This window comes from Bubalus bubalis, chromosome 18 (assembly GCF_019923935.1).
Source record: "Bubalus bubalis isolate 160015118507 breed Murrah chromosome 18, NDDB_SH_1, whole genome shotgun sequence".
NCBI lineage: Eukaryota > Metazoa > Chordata > Mammalia > Artiodactyla > Bovidae > Bubalus > Bubalus bubalis.
This window is the reverse complement of record NC_059174.1, coordinates 13,146,480-13,171,104: the sequence shown is the minus strand read 5'-3', so window position 1 is coordinate 13,171,104 and position 24,625 is coordinate 13,146,480. Positions and strand designations below refer to the sequence as shown.

At 50.4% G+C, this 24,625-nt stretch overlaps 1 protein-coding gene across 1 annotated transcript in view; it reads right to left on the bottom strand.

Moving 5' to 3' along the window:
• Positions 1-24,625, bottom strand: part of ZNF469 (zinc finger protein 469) — a 247,373-nt gene that overhangs the window by 199,456 nt on the left and 23,292 nt on the right. The window contains exon 2 of the mRNA XM_025268516.3: positions 3,944-3,991. The gene's annotated coding sequence lies outside the window, so the exon portion shown is untranslated. The remainder of the gene's footprint in view (positions 1-3,943; positions 3,992-24,625) is intronic.

Genomic DNA, 24,625 nt, shown 5'->3' with positions numbered 1-24,625 from the left:
TTTTCAGCAATTTGTTTGTAATGTGTCTTGATGTGGCTTTCTCAGTGTTTACGCCACATAGGGTTTGTTTGGCTCGTTGGATCTGTGAGTTTCTAGTTTCCACTGAGTTCAGAAAGCTTTTGGCTGTTGTTTCTTCAAAACAGGTTTTGTCCCTGCCTCTCTCTTGTTTCTAGAACTCCAATTACAAACATGCAAGATGACTGGCTATTAGCCCGAGGGTCACCACAGTTCTGTTATTTTGTTTTTAAAGTCTTTTTTCTCTCTGCTCAAATTTGAATTGTTCTATGGCTTCAAACTTGCTGATCTTTAATTCTACAGTGTTGACTCTGCTGTGAATTCTATCCAGCATGTTTTTCATTTCAGATATTGAATTTTCAACTGAAAGTTCCACTGTGACTTTTTTGTATCTTTCATTTTGCTTCTCCTTATTTATTGTTCTTCCCTCTTGAATGTATGAAACATATTTTTAGTTGCTGTTTCAACATCCTTGTCTGTGAATTCCATCATCTATGTCACATCTGGGTATCTTTTTACTGATTGACTTTCCCCCAAGATTTTGGGTGAATTTTCTGCTTTTTCTGCATGCATGGTTAATTTTGATCAAACGCCAGACATTGTCAATGTTCACTATTGCTTTCTGGCTTTTGTGGTGCTCCTTAAAAAAGTCTTGGATTTTATTCTGGTGTGCCGTGCTGAGTTATTTGGAATTAGTTAGACTCTTATGAGGCCTCTTTTAAAATGTTGTTAGGGTGGGTCTGGAACAGACTTAGGCTAAAACTAATTTACCACCATTATTCAGAAAATGCTCATGAGGATTCCACTAACGCCCAGTGTATCCTAAGATCTTCCCACCCCAGCTGATATAAACACAAGCTACCCTCAGCCCTGTGTAAGCTCCAAGGACTGTTCTGCCTGCCTCTCTGGGCAGCAATGTCCCCAGCCTCCTTTCCTTCCCTCACATGTGTGCATGCGTTAGCCGTGCCCTGGTGGAACCTCTCTGGAGCTCCCTCCACTCAGCCCTCTGCCCTCCGAGTCTTGCTAGTCTGCCCTCTCTCTCCTCCACGCAATGAGACCACCCTCTCTCACACAGTCCCTCCCCGCAGTGAGCTGGTGCAGTCATAAGCCCTGTTTCTCCCTTTCGCTGCCTGTTGTCAATGTGTGGCAGCTGTGCTTGGGGTATTCCATCCAGCTTTCTGGTCGTTTATGGCAGGAGGGTAATTCCCATGCCTGTTACTTCACATTGGCCAGAATCAGATGTCGAAAACCAAAAGTCAGTAACATTTTCAGAAGATGTTTCTGGTCTAATGTTTTTTTATTTCCACATTTTAAGTAGAACCCCTAAAATCCATTCCCCTCCATGGTCATTATCAGTTCACCATTTCTCCCCAAAGTAGGACAGCTGTGGGTCTTACACCAGCTGCTAAACTTTCTGCAGTTTCCTTATTTAACCACAGACTTGAGCATTTTCCTAGGCTGACACTGAGGACAGTATTGATTAGAGATGATGGAGATATCGTGCCGCGAATAGGAGTTGGGAATGTGGCTGTTATTATTAGTGTGTGTATCTGAAGCAGAAATTGTAGCCTGACCTTCCTGTGCATCGTCTCAGCAGAATCAAGAGCAGATGTCCTGCTCGGGGAGCTGGAGTGACAGAGGGACAGGTGCCCGTCACTGAGCTTCTGGGGCAGCGATCTCCACAGCTCCCTCCACACCTCTCTAGGTGTCTCCAGCTCAGCACTTCACATCAACGTCATAGTGAATTCTCAGAGGGATCCTGGAGCAGGCAGCAGGCGGGCCCACGGCCGGGAGAGATGGAGCCAGGGTGAACTGGGCCTGCCCGGCACCTGGGCAGGGTGGTTCCTGACCACCAGCTGTTGGCATACCTTCCTCAAACATCTCCACAGTACCCACCTGTCACTCACTTCACATGTGTCTTTAAAATCACTTCATTTATAAAGATATTTAAAGCTATTTTAAAAGAAATTTGTCACTACCATCAATGGGAAATCAGTATCATTTGTTTCTTTAAAACAAAACAAAACAAAAAAACCCTCAGGGCCCCATGAAAATAGTACACTCTCATTAAATTCTAGCCAGATGCTCCTGCTTTCTGGAGGCTTTCTTTCATTATTAAGAAGAGACCAGCAACTTCTGGAGAGGTACTGGGTCATAATAATACCTAACTCAGAGGGCTTCCCTAGGGGTCCAGTGGTTAAGAATCCACCTGCCAATGCAGAGGACATGAGTTCAATCCCTGGTCTGGGAACTAAGATACCACATGCCACAGAGCAACTAAGCCCAGGCATCCCAACTACTGAGCCTGTGCTCTAGAACCTGCGAGCTGCAGCTACTGAAGCCTAAGCACCCTAAAGCCTGTGCTCTGCAACAAGAGAAGCCACCCTTGTTGAGAAGGTGAGAAGCCCGCAAACAGCGATTAGAGAGTAGCCCCTGCTCACCACAGCTAGAGAAAGCCTGTGCACAGCAACGAAGACCCAGTACAATCAAAAATAAAAATATTTTTTAAAATTACCTAAGACTTTCTCTTAGATATGACTGGAAAATTTGAAAAAGATTCTGCAGCACCCAGTTAAATGTGGCTGTCATCAGATGAAGACGAAACCCAAGTAGAGAGAAGGTGGAGGACCAAGTGACAGACAGCAGAGCCGAGGGGCCTGAGCAAGAGGAAGGGAGGCCCTGTTCAAATCGAGGACTTCCACTGGCTCAGGAAGCAAGACCCTGGAGTCCCCAGGGTGGCAGTGTGGGCTGAGGTGGGAGTGCCTCGTGGTGCAGCCACTGTGGAACATGTTCTGGCATCCTCCTCACTGTACAACCAGAAATCCCCACAAATCTGCCCGGAACAGTTGGGCCCGGGGCTGAGACAGACAGACACGCCAGCCCGAGAGCAAGGGCTCCTGGCAGTACTAAGTGCGGCCTGAGAGCCAGAATTGCCCAGGGGTCTCCATCAGGTGGACAAGCATGTCCATGCCACAGAAAATTACCCAGCTGTCACGAGGACACAGAACTAACGCCCACGAAGAGACGATGTGGCTGTGGATGCACTGTGACCTGTGGAAGAAGACAGACCTAAAGGGGACATGGAATCATTCCATCTCAGTGACATTCCAGAAAAGGCAAAACTGATCTCCAGGGACAGAAATCAGGTGGGGGCTGCTGGGGGCTGGTCGACTATAACGGGAACTCTCAGGGGTGACGGGTCTTTCTGTGTGTTGACTGTGGCAGTTACACAACTGGACGCGTTTGTTACTCAGGACGGTGCAGTGAAAAGGGTGGATTTGACTGATGTAGGTTATATCCCAATAAGCTTGGCCTAAACAGCAACATACATCAGACAAAAGCCATCTCCTTCTGCAGACGTGTTAACATCTCTTTATTACTCTTGGGATAAAAGGCAGCGCCCCTCCTCGGCCTCTGAGCTGTGGGGGTCTGGCTTCCTCTTCCCTGTCCTCCTGGTCCTCAGGGCTCCTGCACACTCTGTTTCCCATCCCAAATCCTCCCCCTACACCCTTCCCACGTCCTTCCTTTCCAAGCTTCAGACCCTCATCCCCACCACCCACCAGAAGAGGCTCCGGTCTTGTATTCACGGGTCTTTCCCTCCATCACAAGTCGCAATCACACCCCCGCTCAGCTGCGTGCCTGATGGGTAACTATCTCCCCATGAAGTACATGACATCTCTGTCTCATCGCTGATGCTGGCCCTTGCTACAGAGTTCGTCACACAGCGCATGTTCAGTAAGTTCCCAAATAAGAGGATGAATGAATGAACAACTAAGTTCTGGAGAAAGGAAACACACAGAGTAACTTCTCTGCACTCCATTCTTTGGCGAAAGAAAATTCTATTGAAAAGGACACTGGGCAAGGTAACACACGCACCCCTCCTGGGCTGTCGCAGACCAGCAGAAGGGCAGGTGACACGGAGTCCTACCTGTCACGGCACAGGTCCCAGGTTCCTGGCTCAGAGCTTGTTGTCAGCCTGAAAAGTAGGAGGGAAAAAAAAACCGTTAACTGCTTTGCTGGAGTCCAGTCTTTCCCAACTGCCTGGCTCTGCTCAGCCTAAAACCAGCAGAAAGCGTTTGCCCAAGCCTGGTGCCTGCTTCAACACCAGGGTGTCTGAGTTTCGGACTAAACATCAGTCTTTTGAAGCTGAGGTTATGTTAAGGCCTGGCTCAAACAACAGGGTCAGTGAGAGGCTTATGAAAAGGATTTGAGAGGCTCCCTGCACGCCAATTAGCTCTTACAAAACGGTGTTTTGATGAGCACCGTGCTGATGAATCAGCTCCACGTGGCTCCCTTCCCCTGGAAACACCCTTGGGCCTGAGAATGAAGGCGGGTGGTGGGGAGAGGTGGGGGCCCCACTGCAGTACAGGTTTTGCCAGATTACTGGTGGAGGGAGGGGGTGAACAGTTGAACACATCTGGCTGATATAAAACACGGCTGGAATCATACTTCCTTGAAGCAAATATTATTCTCATTAAAACATAGATCATCCGTTGGGAGGAGCTGACATGGAGGAGGGCGGCACAGAGAACCCCTTTGGTTATATGCAGCTGTGCTTAGCGGGCAGAAGCGGGGAATGAAGGCCCCAGCGCCACCCTCGCCCCTGGTCTGGTCCCTGCCAAGCGAGGCTCCCTTTGCCAGCCAGGGAGCAACCAGGGCCCTGGCTCCGCCCTTCCAGCTGGGTCTCTGGGCTGCCGTCTTGCTGGAAGCCGCCTTCCTGATTCTCCACCAGGTTCTGAGTGGGCGCTCTCAACTCAGAGACATTCCACCATGTGAGGGCCATGATGTGTGTTGCCTGGTCAAATGCCAGCATTGACGCTGCATGGATAGGGTAGATGTGGTGACTACCTGCAACCAGCCAGCTCCAAGTAAGGGAGGTTACTCTTCGTAAGGCGGGTTGGCCCCATTCACCCAGTTGGAGTTCTTGTGAGCAAAAACTGAAGTTTCCCAGAGAAGAAAAAATTCTGCCTCGCAACTGGACAGAACAGACACCCTGTTCTACACCGTAACAGACACCCTTCCAGGACTTCCAGCCTGCTGATCTCCACTACAGATTTTGGCCTGTGAACCCCATGATCCTTATGATAAAATGAATCTGTTGCTCTTTCTGCAGATAGAATAGATAGATAGAGTATATAATTGATAGACATCAATAGATGCCAGATATCCTCTCGGTTCCACTTTTCTGGGGAACCCTGGGTGATCTGTCAGTCCCCCATGGCTAGCCCTTGAAAACCCCTCATCCACATGCCAGTATAGACTGGTGGTTAAAATGGCACTTCTGGCTTATATGAAGTTCTGGAACAGGCAAAACTAATCAGTGATGACAAAAATCAGGACAGTGGCTGCCTCAGTAGGGTGCGGGCAAGGACTGACTGGGTAGGAGGCACTTTCTGCAGGGGATGGGAAATTCCATGTGCTGATGGGGAGGGGTTTACAGGAATTTGCTTGTGTTAAAACTCAGCAAAAGGTACACCTAACATTTGTGCATTTCACTGCATGGAAAGTTTACTTAAAAACATAAATATTGAACTCTAGTTGGCAGAACATGCACTCAACTGCTTAGGGGCCAAGTATACTGGTGTCTGCAGTCACTGTATGAAATGCACACAAAAGTAAGGTGGATCCATAGATGGAGAGAGGGGTGGAGAGCTGGACAGACAGCTGACAAAGAGACTGCAGCTCGATGTCAATGGTGGAATCAAGTGGTGGGTATGTGGGTCCTTGTGGTACCATGGACCAAGCAGCTGAGGTGTGATGTGGTCAGACAGCTCGAAGTCCTGAACCCTGAATGCTTCTGAATGCTGGACTCCTGAGTACCTCACTGAGATGGTGACAGGACGGGCAAGCAGACCTCAGCAGCAACATCCTCAGCCCATGACCTTCAACAAGCATCAGGGACATCATGTTGGAGGCCTCTGTGAGACCAGGATGATCTAGACAAGTTACAGTCACCTGGAGCAGTGGAAGCCAAGGGCTGGGGGAGCCCAGACTAGCAGGGGTGTGTGTGTTATGTTGACAGGCGATGGACTGCCTCTTGGGGGAGGCATTCAAGGTGAGTGAGACTTCAGTGGCTAGACATGGTCCGGATTGCATAAAAGATGTCCTGTGATGCAAGATTCTGGTCCATGGTGGTTCTACCCGTCCACAGGACTATAGATACAGAGGGTCCCATTTGCCTGCCACTTTCCCTGAGCCAAACTGGAAGCCACACTTGCTGCAGAACAAGATCCTGCCTTGTTGAAAGGGTCCCTGGCCCATCTCAGCTTTCAGTGGACAAATGTTCTGTTCAGTCAGAAAGAATTCCACAGATCACCATCTGGAAACAGAAGGCAAGGACTTGGAAAGTTTATCCTGACCCAGTCCTATTTTCTTGTCACTTCCCCTGATGACCAAGGGCTCAGAAGGCAATGAAATAGTGTGAAATGACATGGCCAATTAGGAGACTGTGTTGTAATGAGCCAGGAGAATATGGTTCAGACTCAGAAAGGAAGGACACTCACCTCCAAAGTATCAGTGATGCCCTTATTAACGGCTAAGTTTAACCCATCCACCCATCTATCCATTCATCCATCATCCATCCAAGTCTAGAGTCTTACACTGCCATACCCTTGCTACATGCTTGGTTTATAAAATTATAGTATTTGGCATAGAGGAGGCACTAAGTATTTCTTGTGTAGTTGGATTATAGGATATCATGTGTGTCCTTAAGGAGCAAGTGAAACAAATTAGTTATGCCACAAATGGGGAGCTATGAAATACCATGGTGGGGACAGTACAACCTATCGAGCTGATAAAGACACTGGTGAGAGGAAAAGAAGGTGTGGAAAATGATTTCTTAAATATATACTTTTTTGAAATATCTATTTATTGTCTGACATTTCTATTTTCTTTACTGGCTGCTGCTGCTGCTAAGTCACTTCAGTCGTGTCCGACTCTGTGCAACCCCACAGACAGCAGCCCACCAGGCTTCCCCATCCCTGGGATTCTCCAGGCAAGCAGGCCTATGAAATAGTTCTATTTAAAATCTATTATCCAAAATAAATTATTCCAAGTCTATATCCATATATATTAAAGGAAAACTTTTAAAAATATTCTTTGCACTGATTATCTGGATATTTGAAAAAACAAGCAGAGTAATTACTCTTGCTCCATACTCACAAACTTTGATTTCTTTTTAAAGTTTATCTGGGCTGTTTAATACAATGTCACTGATTTTTTTAAAAGAATATCTTTTAAAATTATTTACTAGTTTTATTTTTTCATAAATTATCCCCAATCTTCCTCAGTGTTAAACTTTGTGATTGATAATTCTAGATTTTTGACACTCTTGATTGGATGTCTGTAAAGTATAATATTTTATTGAGAAAATTCTCTTCCTACAGGTGCAGACAGACCTGGAAACTCAGCACAAATCTGGCCAAGTGGAAGATTTTCTCAGTTCTAATTTTTCCATGTGGGAAGATGAGTCTATTTCAGCCTGGATATGTGGTCAGGGTCTGTTTTGACTCTAGTCAGAGAACCTCTCATCAACAAGTATTTCACAAGTCGAAATTCATCAAATTGTCTCTATTTATGATGCTTTTCAATGCCTCACCAAATTTAAATGCTTCAAAAATCTTAGCTATCTCAAGTGCATTCCATTTGGGTACAGAATGTAAATATATCCAACTTTAAAACGTGGACCTCATCAGAGATTCTTCCAGCGGCCCAGAACATTCCACAGGGGAGTGACAGCACTGTTCCCGAAGACCCCACAGCAGGGCCAAGTGCGCCTCCGCAGTCCTCCCAAGCGCGCCTCCCCAGTCCTCCCAAGCGCGCCTCCCCCAGTCCTCCCAAGCGCGCCTCCTCAGTCCTCCCAAGCGCGCCTCCCCCAGTCCTCCCAAGCGCGCCTCCCCCAGTCCTCCCAAGCGCGCCTCCCCCAGTCCTCCCAAGCGCGCCTCCTCAGTCCTCCCAAGCGCGCCTCCCCCAGTCCTCCCAAGCGCGCCTCCCCAGTCCTCCCAAGCGCGCCTCCCCAGTCCTCCCAAGCACGCCTCCCCCAGTCCTCCCAAGCGCGCCTCCCCAAGTCCTCCCAAGCGCGCCTCCCCAGTCCTCCCAAGCGCGCCTCCCCCAGTCCTCCCAAGCGCGCCTCCCCAGTCCTCCCAAGCGCGCCTCCCCCAGTCCTCCCAAGCGCACCTGCCCCAGGCCCGTCAGCATCTTCAACACGTCAGCACCTTTCTGTGAGCAAATTTGCTCTGTGGCCATTGTGCTTCACTAAAATCTTCCTGAACTGAAGCTTTCTGGCACAACCTTCACTGAAAAATTTGGAAGTTCCCAGTGGATTTTGAATAAATGGTACAACGATTTTAAAGGGCTCACTTACAGAACAACTAAATGCCACTGTGCACACTTTATTTACAAAGGATCCACTCCTGCGACTGGCAGATAAGGATGGCAATTAACCCCAGGGAGAGGGATGACGTCCTGCTGCATCTGCTTTCATTTTAATTCAGCATCAGCTGCGTCCCAGGGCTTTGTGGTCCAGCCCCTCCACTTCTCACTCATGCATCGTGACAGGCTGAGCGCCTCTCACGATGCGGAGGATTTCCTGAAGCAGTTATCACTTGCTGGGCAGCATCGTTGATTCCAAGCATATTTCTGCACCATAGATGTCTCAATTTGGCCAAAGCCTTGTTTTCAGAACGATGTGTGCTCCGCCAGAATTTGAATTTGTGTTATCACTGCAAAAATAAATCACTGTACCTTCAACGTTGAACTTTTAAACTGAATCAGAGAAAGCCTTTGCATTATTTCTTATGTTGCACACTGCCCCGCCGGCTGGCTGCCTGGGGCTTCAGGCATCCTCGGGCCACTGGTAAGGATGGCACAGTGGCCAGGAACCAGAGGCTGGCGGGTCAGTTCCATGTCTTAAAAATGCATTCATTTTTTAAATCTTTAAACCCTTGCTAGATTGTCTTACCACCCAAATCTCCAGCCTGATGTTCCCTGTCTTTGCTTCAGAGGAGGGTTAGCAAGTGTTAAGAGACAGAACTAGCTAGTGCCTGGTCTAGGCTCCCTCCTGGTTACACCGCTGTCTGTGACCAGGGGCAGAGCCTGCTGGGCTCGCATCTGTGACGACAAGAGAGCTCATGCACAACGGGAGACACGAAACAGCCCCTGGAATATGGCAAATAATTTTTAATTATAGGAAGAATGTTAAGATAAATATTTAGAAGTTTTGATGGAATGCAGCTCTGTTTCAAAGGAAAATGAAATATCAGAAAAACCGGCTCAACTGCTGTTTTCATTCCCAGAAGCCTCGCTGGATGCAGGAACCACGTGGAGATGTTCTCCTGCTTCCTGTGCCCCAGATCCCGGTTCCACATTGCTGACTCACCCCTCGTTCCTTGGCCTCTCTTCCGCCCCCGAGGCACCAGCCTGTCACCTAGGAGCTCCAAGAACAGAAGGACAGACACCCACATCCCTCACACGACTGGGACAGGCCTCTCGGAGGCCAGCACCCTGCCCCCAGGCAGGGATGGCTGTCCCTCCTCCTGCAAGTGTCCACAGGGTGTGGCCAGACAACGTAAGTGCCCAGCCCAGTGTCACACTGGAAAGCACAGCATCCTTCCCTCAGCTCCAGCCTGAGTGGTCCAGGGAGGCCCAAGGACCAGGCGGTGAGCTTCGGAGACAACTCCCGGCAGGCAGGGCAGGGGCAGGGCACCTGCAGAGGAGTGGGATGACTGCGTGGATGGCTGACAGGACCAGCTCCCTTGGACAGGGTTGGGCTGGGGAGGCAGCAGATGGCCTCGTGTCTTATCCTGGAGGAGGAAGGAGCCAGCATCCTGAGCAGGCGAGGGTGGGGCTGGAGAAGTCCTTTGTGGCAGAAGGAGGAAGGGGGATCAGAGCAGCAGGGGAACTGGGCCCAGACTCAGCCTTGACCAGGATGGTCAGTCCCCGCCCTGAGGGGACCTACAGTCACAGAATGATGCTGCTGACTCGAGGGCTGTGGGGGAGGGAGGTGTGAGCAGTCAGGACTGGCACTCCATCTCTGGTGCTGGGGGCTCTGGTCAGGGAGGGCTGCCCACAGGGAGGACACTAGCCCCACTTCAAACCAAATCAGACTTTCCTGAAGCACCCACCCACAGAGCCATTTCTGCTCCTCAAGAGGGTCTGCATGGTGTGGTCGCCGACAGTGGTTTGGGGGACCTCAGGACGGGGATGAGGGAGGGGGAGATTGAGAGGTGGGCAGTGCCCACCTTTGAGGGGACAGCACTGACCTTGATGGGAAGGGCAGTGTAGGGGACACGTCTCAGTTGCCCCACGAGCAGCAGTTGAGTTGGAAGAGTACCTCCCAGCAGGACACAATCTAAGGATGTCACTGGGGTTTTGCTCAGGTAGTGGAATTCAGCACCAAGTGTGGAGTAAGAGAAGCACCCAGAGGTATGATGTGTCCTCATGAAATAATGAGCCCCAGCATGCACCCAAGCTCCCAGGTGCTCCATGGACCCGGGGGCACAGAACAGACTGGGAGAAAGAAGGGGCCATGAGGTGCAGGCCTCAGCTTCAGAACAGGCTGGTAGAGAGAATGGACCGTGAGGTGGTGGTCTCTGCTTCAGCCCACAGCCCAAGGAGTGATATGAGTGTGGCCCTGAGCTGGAGCTGACTGCAGACAACACCCGTGGGCTGGCTGCCTGGTGCCCCAGCAACTTCTCAGGGGAATCAAGAAGCTGGAGGATGAGCCAGCCCTCCAGGGCTAGGAGAGTCTGTGTGGGCAATGGGGGCCCAGCAGGGAAATCTGGGCAAAGCGGCCTCCCTGGAAACCACTGCGGGGGCCATGTTTTCTCTGAGCCTTTGTTACTTTGTTACCAAGGACGTTCTGTTCCAGCTCCCTACCCCTCACCTGAGATCATCGTCCATCTTTGCGAAAAGTCAGAGTAATTTTTTCCATCCCCGCTGGCCAGGTTGGGTGTATGCAGGCCAGGTCGTGTTGGCATGGCAACAAGACAGGCTGGGAGGAGGGAAGCGCTACCTCAATGCTCAGCAATGGCTGTGCTGCCCCCTCCTCCCAGCCTGGGCCTCTTCCAGGGGTGAACGCCCGGCTCCTGTGTCCACACCATCATCGATGCTCTGTGTGCCTGCTGGGTGCCAGGCCATATATGGGAAGGTCCTTCCCTGAACCTTCGTGATCTCAATATGATGCAGGCATTCATTTTTTTAATGCGTTTATTTACTTTTGGTTGTGCTGCGTCTTCGTTGCTGTGAGAACGAAGTTGTGGCAAGTAGAGGGCTACTCTAGTCGCGGTACACGAGATTCTCACTGCGGAGGCTTCTCTTGTTACAGAGCATCGGCTCTAGGCACGCAGGCTTCAGTAGTTGTGGTGCATGGGCTTAGTTGCTCTGCAGCATGTGGGATCTTCCAAGATCAGGGATCAAACCCATGTCTCCTGCCTTGATGCGGGGATTCTTTACCACTGAGCCACCAGGGAAGCCCCAGGCATTCATTTTATCCGGAGTTTAAAGATTCAAATCTGACACTAGACCCTCGCATGTATGTCCAATTGGTTTTCAACAAGGATGCCAAGATCATTCAATGAGGAAAGGACGGCCTTTTCAACAAATGGGGCTTCCAACCAGACACCCACATGCAAAAGGATGAAGTCAGACCCCTACGAAATAGCATATACAAAATTTAACTCTAAAAGACTCAAAGACCTAAATGGAAGAGTTAAAACTGTAAGTCTGTAAAGATGCGAATCTTTGTGACCTTGGATTAGACAACAGTTTCTTAGATATGACACCAAAAGCACAGCAAGCAAATTAAAAATTAAGTAACAAAAATTAATAATTTTGTGATACAAAGGACACCATCAAGAACGTGAAAGGCAAGGCATGAGAGGAAATACTTGTAAATCATATACCTGATCTGGAATATATAAAGAACTCCTAAATTCAAATAATAAAAAGACAAAGAAAATATACAAATGGGCAAGAAGCACATGAAAAAGATGTCTTCTTTCAGAAGCGCAACAAGATACCACTTCATTCTCTTTATAATGGTTATAGTCAAAAAGATAGAGAACCGGAAGTATTGCTGAGAATGGGGGAAAATTAGAAACCTCATTCATTGCTGCTCCAGAAGCTCCTCAAAAGATTAAACACACAAGTTACCCTCTGACCCAGCAATTCCACTCCTGGATATATACCCAGGAAAAGTGAAAACACCTCCACGCCAAAAATATGTAATGTTTGTTGCAGCATTATTCATAATAGGTGAATAACCAAGACAATCAAAATGTCCACCAAATTAATGGATAAGCAAAACGGGGCCCATCTGTACAGTGGAATTTCACTCAGCCACACAAAAGAATGACCCAGGCTTCATTCAGCACGGAGCACCTTGAGAACATCACGCTAAGTGAATAACACGCATACAAAAGGCCGCATACGATTTGATTCCATTTATATGAAAGGCCCAAAACAGGCAAATCCACAGAGACGGAAAGTAGATTCATGGTTGCCAGGGGCCAGGGAGTGACTGCTGATGGGGACAAGGTTTCCTTTTGGGATGACAAAATGCTTCTGAAACTGACTGTGGTGATGGCTGCACAGCTCTGTGAATACACACAAACCATTTAATTGTATACTTGAAACAGGTGAATTGCACCGTGCATGAATTACATCTCCACAAGGCTGTATCAAGAACAACTGAGGCCCAGTACCGTTATCAACAGACCACGTTCCATACATAGGGCAGAGGCAGGACTTGAACTCAGGCCCTTCAGGTCAAAGCTCTTCACCGCCTGCTCTGTTGCCTCCTGTAGACGTATGCCTTTGAGTAAGTTCTAACTCTGGACTTGCTCACCACCAATCATCTAGCCCCACATGCTATTCAATGCATGGTACACGTGTGTGGTCTACGTGTGAGCGTAGGAGGTCACAGCCACAGGAGCTCAGGGGCACTGTCCTGAAAGGGTCTTTAAAAATCACTGAGTCAGCTTCCCATCTCCTGGAGACGCTCTCTTTGTATCCCCAGTGGGATCATCCAGCATCCCATGAGGTAAGCCCTCCACCTCACTTGCCACCACGTTGCTTTGTTTAGCAGGACCAGTCATTCTGGAACTCAAACCCTGAGGAGGCAGCAATGACAACGGCATTCCAAACACTCTAGCTGCCTGCCAGAAGCTGGCGTGAATGCTCTCGTGGAGGAAGATGACATTGTCCTACGCCTTGAGTTGCCTCTATACTGTTCAATGTACAATAACCAGCACATCATCAAAAATAATCTGGCATTTAAGGAGATGGGACAACATGATAAAAAATCAAGAGAAACTACAGACAATAGCCACAGAAGATAGAATATGAGTTATTCGAAAAATGAACTTTCAATAATCCCTTAAAATATTGAAGGAAATAAAAGACAAGATTGAGAATTTTGGTACAGTGGAAACTATAATAAAGAATCAAAGAAAAGTTCTAGAACTAAGAAATATAATAACTGGAATTTAGAACTTAATAATTAGCTCTAACTAAAGAAAGAATTAGTAAGCTGGAAGATAAATCAAAAGAAATTTTGCAGATGAAAATAATTATTTTAGCTATCCTAGTGAATGTATACTGGTACTCTATGGTTAACATTTGCATTTCCCTAATAGATCATGACGTTGAGCACCTTTTCATATGATTATTGGCCATCTGGAGATTGTTTTAATCCAGTGCCTATTCAAAACTTTGGGTATTCAAAAAATTAGGTTATCTGTATTTTTTAGAAATACTAATATTTATTAGAGCTTGACAACTCTAAAAGAGTATTTTAATTTCTATGATAACCTAAAAGAACAACAAAGGTGCTTATTGAGCTAACAAAGGGGAGTATAAAAATATTATAAAGTTTATAAAGGCAAGAAAGGAGAGAAAGAACAACACAGGATAATCAGGATAAATTAAAAACACACAGTAACTTAGATAGATTGGAATGTTAGCTGAAACCCCTAATACATCAGTTATCACATGAAATGTACACAGACTAAATGGTCAAACTGAAAGACAAAGATGGTATCTTTTGTCAATGGAAAAATATAACTTTTCATCCAAATAAATGACTTTCTTACAAGCATGTTTTGGGTCTTTGTCCATCTCTCATTGTCACTACACAGGGAGAAGCAACCTACCTGCAAATGTGCTCTCATTTAGCTGGGAACGTCTGATGATTATCACTGATAGACTGTTTTGCTTTGCTACTAAAAAGTTAGTTCATTCAGCTAGACAAATTCCCTTTCTAAAAGGAAGGTTATCGCTTCTACTTGTCAAGATCATTTAAATTATGTGTTTTTAAAATCAGATCTGACATCCTTGCAATTTTCCTTTACAGTTCCCACACCTTAGTCTATCCTTGCCTCTGGAATAGTGGTTAATGTCTCAAGTTCTGCCTGAGTTTGAGTCCTGACACTTAGTCCAGACATGGGACTCAGCTCAGGTTGAAGAATTCATTTCATCCCCCTGGACCTCTGTTTCCTCATCTGTAAAATGGGATAATGGTCCCTACCTCAAAAGGTCACTGAGTGGATTAAATAACCAAAAGCACACATCACACTTAATGAACACAATAATTATTATGACTATAATGTGGTAGTTTTATTAGTGCTACCCCCTCCCCTTCCTGATCTGGTCATTTCCTCCCCATCTCCTGTCAAGGTTCTGCTCAGAAACTACTGGGAATTCCCTGGCAGGCCAGAGGTTAGGACTCCAGCCTTTTACTAAAGGCGGTGTAGATTCAATCCCAGGTCCCGGAACTAAGCCACACGGCCACTATCCCACAAGCCACACGGCCAAAAAAATAAATGAGAAACTACTCCTCCAGGTGACCCCTGCCCGGCCAATCACCCCACCTCATGCACACACACAAACAACAGCTCTGCCCTCACAGTCCTGTGCCGCAGACGTGTGTCTAGAGGAATATAATTCACTCACATTGGAAGCAAAAGACCCACAAGGGTGAGAAAGGGATGATATATTTTCCTCTTCCCTTGATTCAGTGCCATGGAGTCACATTTTACACATGCGATTGTAAAGTCAAGTCACAGCTGGGTAGTCAAAGTGTCCCTTGACACACGTTTGGTATACACACCCCGGCACCAGGTCTTGCCCACCAAAGGTGGAGACCCACAGGGCCAGGCAAAGAACAGACCAGAGGAAAGTCTACACACCAACCTGTGGGCCTTAGAGCTGCCTACCTTTGCGGGGGCACCAGCCAACCCCAAGAAGCAACACTGGCAGCAGCAGGGAACGAGCGCCCAAATGCAGGGGCGAGAAGCCCAGGGTCCTGCTCAGCAGCAGGACTTACTTTGCTCTGTCCCCGACACCCTTCCAGTCTGGTGGCACAAGCAGGGTGGCGCTCAAGGAGAGGACAGGGAGAAGCGGAGTTGCATCGTACGAGGGGACGAGCCCCTCCTGGGACTCAGCTAGGTGTGCGTGGGGGAGGCTGCCGTGCAGATGACTGTGGGGGCCCTGCTGTGTGTCAGGCATTGAACGATCCCCAAAACAGTGTGGATCAGATGGTCTGTTTCATCCAGTAGATTCCACTGTCCTCCCTGAAAACCAGTGGGGAGTGGATGCTTCCGGGGCGAGGTCTCTCCACCCTCTGTGCCTAGCTCGTGCAGAGGCTCATCCACGCGTGTGGCCCATGAGAGTGGCTAAGGAAAGGGGAGAGCATACCTGCCCACAGTGAGGTCACAGGATCACACATGCCCACCTCTGAAGACACACTGCCTCCTGCTGTTCTGGGCCCCACCTCCACCCGGGGAACATCATGGTCAGAAACAGCCCGCGGCCTCTTCCACGTCCATGCACGCAGGAAAGGCACTCTGTGCATCTGCGGTGCCCTGAGCCACCCTCAGTCAGCCACGGTACTCACTGTCACACTCTGGACCCTGCAATGTCACAAGCCCTAGGCAGCTCTCTCTTAGCCCCTCTCTTACTGGAAAAGGAGACTGTCCCATGCAGGTGCCCAGGTGCCTCCCTGAACAGGTCCCCAGGTGCCTCTGACCACCCCCCACCGAGCAGAACCCGCAGCACCCCTACACCCTGGGTCAACAGCACAGGGGAGGTGGGGGGGCCTCCCGCATGGCCAGCCTACTGGCCCAACAAGGGGTCAGACTCGCCCTCCTAGAGAGTCACCCAGGCCTGGAGGGGCAGGAGTCGGATCTGCCAGCCAGCAGACCACCTGCCGTGCAGAAAATGCACTGCACCGCACAGCCAGGACAGGCAGCCTCCCCTTCTCTTGGCATTAGAGCTGCCAGTAAGCAAACTAGAGCCAGGAGGGGCCGTGTGAGCCCATCAGATTAACAGGATCAGAAGGAACTTGGACATACAGCATGGGCCGAAGCATAGACCACCTTGAAAGTAGGCATCTAAATGCACACGTCAACATTTAGAGGGCACTTCGGCACAGCAATCGCACTCCTAGGTGTGTGGGTACAGATGTTGTTGGAAACCTAGTCAGACATGATTACAGACAAGGGGCTCTGGGGAAAGGTTTCAGTGCATGCAAGGTGCAGGCTCCAGGCTCCCCTCCCTGCCTGCCCATGATGGCGAGAGAGGTCCTGTTTGGGGTAGGTTGGTGCCCTCACCTGGGGTTCCCGAAATGGTGCTGGCCAACGGGTGCAGTTCCTCTACACTTGGGGTGGCAGGAGCTCCAGAACGAAGCCCCTCTGGTGGGATGGCCTGGACCCCCTAGGCTCCCCAGCCCCGAGCGGGATGGTTTGGCTGCAGGTACCGGTTGGGCCAGGGTAGCAGGGGCACCCATAGCACCGGGCGCCTCCCCAGAGAGTGAAACGTAGGAGGCGGCATTTGGAGCAAATCCTCTTGACAGAAACTTGCCCTGGGTCCAAAATCATCAGTGAAAACCCAAATGGTGTAAGTCTGGCCACTCGTCAGATGGCTGTTTGTGCAGGAAACGTGCAGTGAGTGTTCACAGTAAGACTGTTCCCAGAGCTGCGTGCGGGTCTCCAGATTCCCGGAAAGTGACGGCTTCTCTGGAAGTGAGGTTATTTTCGAGGAAGGGAAGGGATTTAGTGATTTCTAAGTACTCTGGTTTTTAAAAAATTCCAAAACCCAAAATTCCATACAGAGATCCAGGTAGAAGTTAATGGTTTTTTCCCAAGTAGCAAGGACAGTTGGAATAAAGCATTTGGAGGGTGCCTGGCTTTCCTGTGACTCAGTCGGGGCTGGCACTGCCACAGGCCGGGAGGAGGCCCGGAGGAGGCCGGCCAGCAGATCCCCATAGCTGCCCAGGCCCCGGCCACTGAAGCACCAGGAGGGGAAAACACTGGAGAGGGCCAGGACCCTCAGAGACCTTACCAAGACTGTGGAGCCAGCCGAGAGGTTGTATATTAGCTCCAGAGCAAAGCAGAGCCTGGTGTGGAATTTTAGCCAAATGGTAACTTTTTTTTTAACACATTTAAAAATGAAACCTTTCTCTTGCTCATTTCTCAGAATTGTTTTGCCATCAACAGCCTAAGCTGCCTGCCCTCTCCCACTTACTACCTCACCCACTCAGTCCCAGTTTTCTCTAAAGTCAGCTCTCCACTGGGTTCACCCCATTCCCCAGCCCTGCCCCTGAGAGCTGGGGAAGCAGGAGTTTTCATTTTTCACAGCACGAGGGCACCGAGAGTAGAGCATGCATGGTTGGTGCAGGAAACACACGCTGCAGTGCAGAAGTGCCCCTGAGCAAGGACGTGTCTCCTTGGTGACCAGGGTCCCTCAGCTTTGTCCCGAGAAGAAGCGTCTGTGCTTTTGCTGTGGTGAACCCGGGAATGCCCATACTTAGGTGCCTAAAGTGACATGATGCCTCCTGCCTAGCGTCAGACCCATTTCCTATGAACTGCAGTTTCTGATTCTCAAGTGGCCCTAACGAGGGAGCCCCTAAGAATGTTTGACAGAACTCGAGTGGCCACACAGAGCACATCTGTTGCTGTTGAAGGATGATCCCGTGAAGGATGAGGGTGCTCCACATCAGTGCCAGTGACCACATGGAGGACCCTGGGGCCCTGGGCTGACAGACACACTTGGTTGTAACAAATGACTTCAGCAGAGGCAGATTCAACTCTTGTCCTGGGGGAGGGGTCTTGTCCAGAGTCCGTGTCCCCAGGGACTTTCCGACCCCCACCCCCACACAGAGTGTGGCACCCAATGTGCAGCGGGTTCAAAGCAGGACAGCCTGTGACCAGCTCTGCCTCAGGGCTCCACGGAGGACACTCACACACTTGCAGTGTGCGCCTTGCTTTTGTATGCTGAGTTGTTGCTAAGTTACCGAACACATCAGGCTGAATGACATGTGACCTTTCTAGACTGACCAAGGTTCCCTGAGCCAGCTGTCAGAACCACTCTAAAGGGTGGGGGCAAAGACATGGCTGAAGTTACTGGGGGCAAAATAGATCTCTCCTTCCTTGTTTTATTGTTGGATAACAAGAAATCTCCAAACTAATATCCATCGTTTTTATAAATATCGTGACAATTGGGTGACTTTTTTGCTCCATGAATTTCCTTTATCTTACTCAGGAAGGTAAGGCTGGCAGTGAGGCACAGGTGGTGTGCCTCACTCAGCCTGCCACGTGGTGTCAGCCATGGGTGGTGGAGGTGGCACAGAGGCTGGGTAACCCACGTGCCACAGCCCTGGGCACAGCTTGCCCGGAGAGTCTGCCCTGGACCGGCCAGCTGCGTTGTGCTCTGGGTTCCGGGAGCTTCGCCCTGCAGGCTTCACTCTGAAGGACACTGGTTCAGAGATGAAATATCAGGTCTGTGCTCCAGGGATCAGTGAGTCGTGAGCACTTAGTAAAGCACTCTCCTCCTGTGTCTGACACCCACCTGCTGGCTGTGACTGCCTCGGGGACCGCGGAAGCCAGACCCTGCGCATCTGCCCCACTGCCCCATGGTGTCCCCACTGCCCCATGGAGCAGAGTGCAGCCCTCCCTCCCAGAGCCGGCACTTCTGCAGTGGGGCCGATTCATGCTGTTGCCTAAGTGTGGCTTCCACCCAATTAATGCCCTCCCTCCCCCCCTGCCACCCCGCTCCGCTGTGCCCTTTGTCCCTGATCTGCACTGTGACAGCATGCAATTGAGGCCCCTGGGTGTCTGTGTGTGGTGGTGTGCCCCACACTGGACTCATGTCGACAGAGCAGTGGGGGCTGGGCCGGGTGTGTGACCCACCATGGGGACATCTACTGAGTGGGGTGGGGGAATCCCGGGCCTGGAGAGCCCCCAGGGGAGCCCTGGCTGGACTCAGAGTCCTGAAATCCAGGAGAGTAAAGCAGCTTCTTCTGGGGTTGGGAGGCAGGAGGGGACGTGGTGAATTAGAAGTGATTTCTGGGAGAACCCCACTGAGGGGACAAGGAGAGCGTTCCCCAGGGTCACAGAGCACGTTAACTGTCAGTTAAGCCAAGAATTCAGATCCATCAAAAAACTTAAATTAGAATTTCCATATGATCCAGCATTTCATTTCTAGGTACACACCCAAAAGAACTGAAAGCAGGGTGTCAAAGAGAGGTTTGAACACCCCTGTTCACACAGCATTATTCATAATAGCCAAGAGGTGGAAGAAGCCAAGTGTCCATTGATGGGTGATGATAAATTGTGGTCCATCCACGCAGTGGAATATTATTCAGCTTCAAAAAGGAAATCCTGACACATGTTACAACATGGACAAACCTTGACATTATGCTTAACGAAATAAACCAGTCTTACAGGACAAATTCTGTATGATTCCACTTATATAGACAAATTCACAGAGACTGAGAGTAGCTTCTGCAGCTGGGGGAGGGGGCTGTGAGTGTGTGTTTACTGGGAAACAGAGCATTGTTTGGGGAAGATGACAAAGTTCTGTGGACGGTGGTGGTGGGTGCACAACAAGGTGAACGTACCTGATACCTCAGGCAAATTTTATGGTGTGTGTATTTTACTACAGTAAAAATGAAAACATAAATAAACCAAGAGCCCAGACACAGCCCTCCCACTGCAGCCCGGTTCATCGGCCTCTCCCGAGGACTTCAGGTTCCAAACCCGGAACCCACAGCTCCCACACAGGCCCCACCCTGCTGTCATGAACCTGCTCACGTGGGGATCTGGGAGGAATTTCTGCTGCGTGGTCAGAGGACCACCTATAGCAGAGTTGTCTGGGGGCCGATTTACAATGCAGATTCCTGGGAACTGTTCCAGGCTCTGAATAGATCTCAGGGTAAGAGGGGTGCAATTACTTGTATTTTAGGTTCTTGTGGCCACATGGACGTGAAAACAGCACAGAGGGTAGGTCAGTCCTTCACCCAGAGGCCGTGGATCGTGCTTCAGAACGCTGATTCAGAAACCAAAACACAGCAGAAAGCTCCGACTGAATTCCAGAGAGGAAAGCCACTTGAAATTGATTTTCACAAGCATTTCTTATAATATTTCATGCCCCCAGATCTCCACACTGTAACAACCTGTGTAAAAGGTGTTAGTCTAGAGGTGACCCACAAATAGCCACGAATCCAGAGAATTTACAGAAGCATGGAGCTTGACAAGCGGGACCAATAAACCTTGCCTTCACACTTGCTGGGAGGCTGCCCAGGCAGCCAGTGCAAAGTTGGGGTCGGCAAAGGCCCTGAGAATCCTGGTCCCTGGGGGGCCCAAGTGCTCCCCCGGCTCCCATGCTGGCCCTGAGCCCCAGCTCCTCCTCGGGAAGCTTGCTGCCAGGTTGTGAGGTGTTGAGTTCTGCCTGATCAGGAATGAGCTGACCGGGCATCTGCCGGGAGGAGGAAATGGTAGGTGAACAGCTGAGAGGTGGTCAGCCAATGCAACCAGCCTTGAGGGCCATGGCCAGGCCTGCGGATGCCAGCCAAGCAGACAGCTGACCAGGGACAAAGTCTCCCACCCAGAACCCGAAGTCCAGAAGGGAGCAAGCAGGCCCTGGGGTCCAAACCCTGGGGGACGGGGTGGGGCGGAGGTGGGCGGCAAAGAGGAACTAGGACCAGACTGAGGAAATGCAGGAGGGCCCCAAACCTCCCAACACCAGGCCGGGTGGGTGGGCCTGTCGGGGGCAGGGAGTGCAGGCACAGGCCCAAGTCCTGCTTCAGGAGCCGTCCTCCTGGGAGACAAGGGTGCCAAGGCCAGCCCAGTGTGCTGCTCTCTGGGCTCCCTAGGGGACCCAGAGTGGAGGACTTGGGAGCAACTGTGGCCCCTTCCTTCATTTTGAAGATGAGGCCTCAGTTGGAGCCCCTGGCCCTGGGGGCTCTCCCAGGGCTTCAACACAGCAACACAGACCCGAAGACAGCAGGTCCCCCGGGAAGAGGGGCCTTAGTAGCATGTGACTACAGAGGTAGAAGGCGAAAGAAGCCAGGATCTCCTGCAGCCTGCTATTTTGGGAAGAGTGCCTGGGATTTGCCTCCACACAGACTGGTTGGGGAGTGAGTGGAGTGGGCTCTGAGGGAGTGAGGGGAGTGGGCTCTGAGCAAGTGTGAGGGGTACACGCACAACAGAGGAGTGAGTGCAGGCGTTATGAGTTCTAGTTTGAAACTTCCCAAATCACTGCTCCCTAACTGTAACCAGTGATCAGCTCAATCAGCTTGACTGTACCGTCAGGCTGCTCCCCTGCTACGTGACTCACTGCTCCCCAAGGGGTTCAGGTCACTTAAGGTTTAAAATTTTTTTTTCTTTAATCTTTAAAAAGGCAACAGTGGCATTTCACCAATGCCGGATGTGACAGGCTCTAGCCTGGAATCTAGGGTCACCGACAGAAAACCATGTGAAGACTGCTGCCAAGTCCAGTGTGGGGACTCCTGCTTTCGTCATCTCAACTCTGTCTCCCCATCAGCAGGAGTGGCTTTGCTGGACCACACAGGCGCACACATGAGGCTCAGAGCTTAGAGTCTGGGCTCAGAGGCAAAAATTAACCCATCGCACTGCTGCATCTCTGATCTTGAAAACAGGTCCGAAAATGTACAAGGCGGGACTTGAAACGTAATGGATAAACGGTCGGAGTAGAGGAGGGGAGACAGAGGTTTAATCCCTCATCAGCGCCACGGCAGCTGGACTCAACAGTGCCATCCTTTTTCTTTTCACTGCCTCCCCAGGACCTCAGAGAGCTAGTGACACCAAATAGATACTTAGTCACATTTTAGTCTATTTATGGCAATACTGTGCCTGGTTATCAAAGTTACTAACAGCCCAATGGACAGACAGACACAGCTGCAGGTAGTGGCACAAGGCAGTTCCCCAGGGGTGGAACCCATCCTAGACACCCCAGAGCGCACCCAGGCTGGACACTCAGGGGTCCAGCCTCCCCCACACAGGAGGTGCAAGCCCAGGTGCACAGCCTGAGCCCTATGGTCCAGACTGTGGATCATCCACCCCTTGCCTTCTTCCAAATACCACGCCTCCTGACCCAAGGTGTTTAGAATCCTTTCTGGGAGCACAGAGCTTTCATTCCACAATCAGAAACCAAACATAAAATGAGAATCCACCCACAGAAAGCAATACCTTGGCTTAACTTCAAACTAAAGTGTAAATGACTGGTAGCAGACTCCTCACAGCTCAACAAAGTCTGGGCTTCTCTTTCTGTTAAAGCCTTCAGGGCCTCTTCCAACCCTTCCCTGCTCTGTTCTTCACTATGCACTTTGGGTTGAACTGCTCCTGCCTCCTGTCTCCCCATTTTGCCTCTGCACCCCCGTATGTACCCCCTTGGCTCCCCTCTGCTCCCACCTGCCCCATCTCTGCCATCTCTCTCCTACTGGATGCAATCAGCTCTCCATGCCTCTCTCTCCAAATACACTGGTTCTTCTTGGAACCCTCTGCTGCTTCGCCCATGCCTGGCACATGGCTGGCTTCTGGTAAATGTCTGTGAGGGAAAGAAGGGAGGCAGGCAAGGCGGAGGCCCAGGGCCAGATGCTGTCGGAGACTTCAGGAAGTCAGACAGCTAACACACACAGAAACAGCAGCACCCTTGCTCTGGCTAAGGATCCAGACTGCCTCACTGACCCCAGACTGTGCGTAAGGAGGGCCGGGACCACCAGCCAGCACAGGTGCCACAGCTCAGGACAGCCGTGGGCCATCGGTGTGAGCACCGCCTGGGGGAACATGGGCTGCAGGGAGAGCCCTCGCTCCTGGCTGGCTCTCTGGCCCCCTCCCCTCCCAGCTCTTGGCAGCTTGGCGGGGCAGGCATATCCGCTGGGATTTATTTGCATCCACTTTGGAACAAACGGATTTCTTCCATATTTATATCATAGAATAAACAGAGATTTTCCTGATCAAAGGCTGCCCAGGCCTGGAGACAATTACCAGGAGTGTTTTCCCAACTGAGTCACGCCTTGCATTCGGGACACTGGCTCTGTCTGCGCCCAGCACGTGATCCAGCTCAGTGATCATCAGGATATTCCAGAAAGGAACAAGGCTTCACACCCTCCAGGGTACACACTCCCCACTTAAACAACAAATGGAGCGCCCAGCTGATGGAGTCAGAGCAAGCACTTTGACACCACCATGCATGCCCCCCAACACAGCCAGAATCCTCTCCAGGGGGCCCATGAGGTAAACAGGGGTGGAGGCCTGGCCTGGTGACACCTGCCGGGCCTCAAGTAAGGGAGATTTGAAGCCACGGCACACAGCAGCCCTGCTCTGGGTCACAGGAGGAACAGTAAGGCTGGTTTACAGAAATGTTCTGGGGTTGCACTTCCATCAATAACGAAAGGGCGAGCCCAAGTCAGTGCCTAGTGATATGGGGGTTGGGGAAGAAGGGAGAAGAGAAACAGGGGCTTGGAAACCCGACCTCCATTCAGATGGGGAACTGCCTTTAGCAGACAGGTACGGGATGGATGGCCATTCCCGAGCCATTTCCCAGCACATCCCAGGAGCAGGGAGCCGTGAGGAGATTGCCCGGGAGGCTGGGTTGCTGACATATGCCAGGACAGCTGACCAGCTGGCCAGGGAGTCTCTCAGTCCTGACGGACATGGTTTTCCTCCACCCCTTGATGGTGCCCTCAGCCCTGCCCCAGCCTGGGTCTCTGACTCTTGATGACAGATTCCTCATCATTTTCTGAGAAGCAGCCTTCAGACCCATTTGTATTTCTTCTTCTGGAAACTCTTCAGATCCTTGGCCCTTTATTTCTGCATAATCGATAAAAGTTTTGATCTGAATATATACATCAGGTATCTGTGCACCAGACTTGACCTGAATATCTACGTCTGTATAATCATCCTGGTGCTGCTGTAACAAATTCATCAAACATATTAAGATGACAGGAGCTGATTCTCTCATGGTTCTGAAGGGCAGACATCTGAAACAGGTCTCATTGGCTGAACTCACAGTGCTGTGGGGCTGGTTCCCTCTGGAGGCTCCACAGGAGAATCCGTCTCCTACCATTTCCAGCTTCTAGAGGTGCCACATCCCTTGGTTCGGGGCTCAACCTGACCTTCACTTCCATGGTCACGTCTCCTCTGATTCCAACCTTCCTGCCTCCCTCCTGTAAGGAACTTATGATGACACTGGTCCACCCTTTCCCGGAAAAGCTCATCTCAGGAGTCGTAACTTCATCACATGTCCAAGTCCCTTTGGCAAGGAAGTGTCCCGGGCATTCAAACGCAGGCCTCTCTGGCGGGGCAGGGCTACC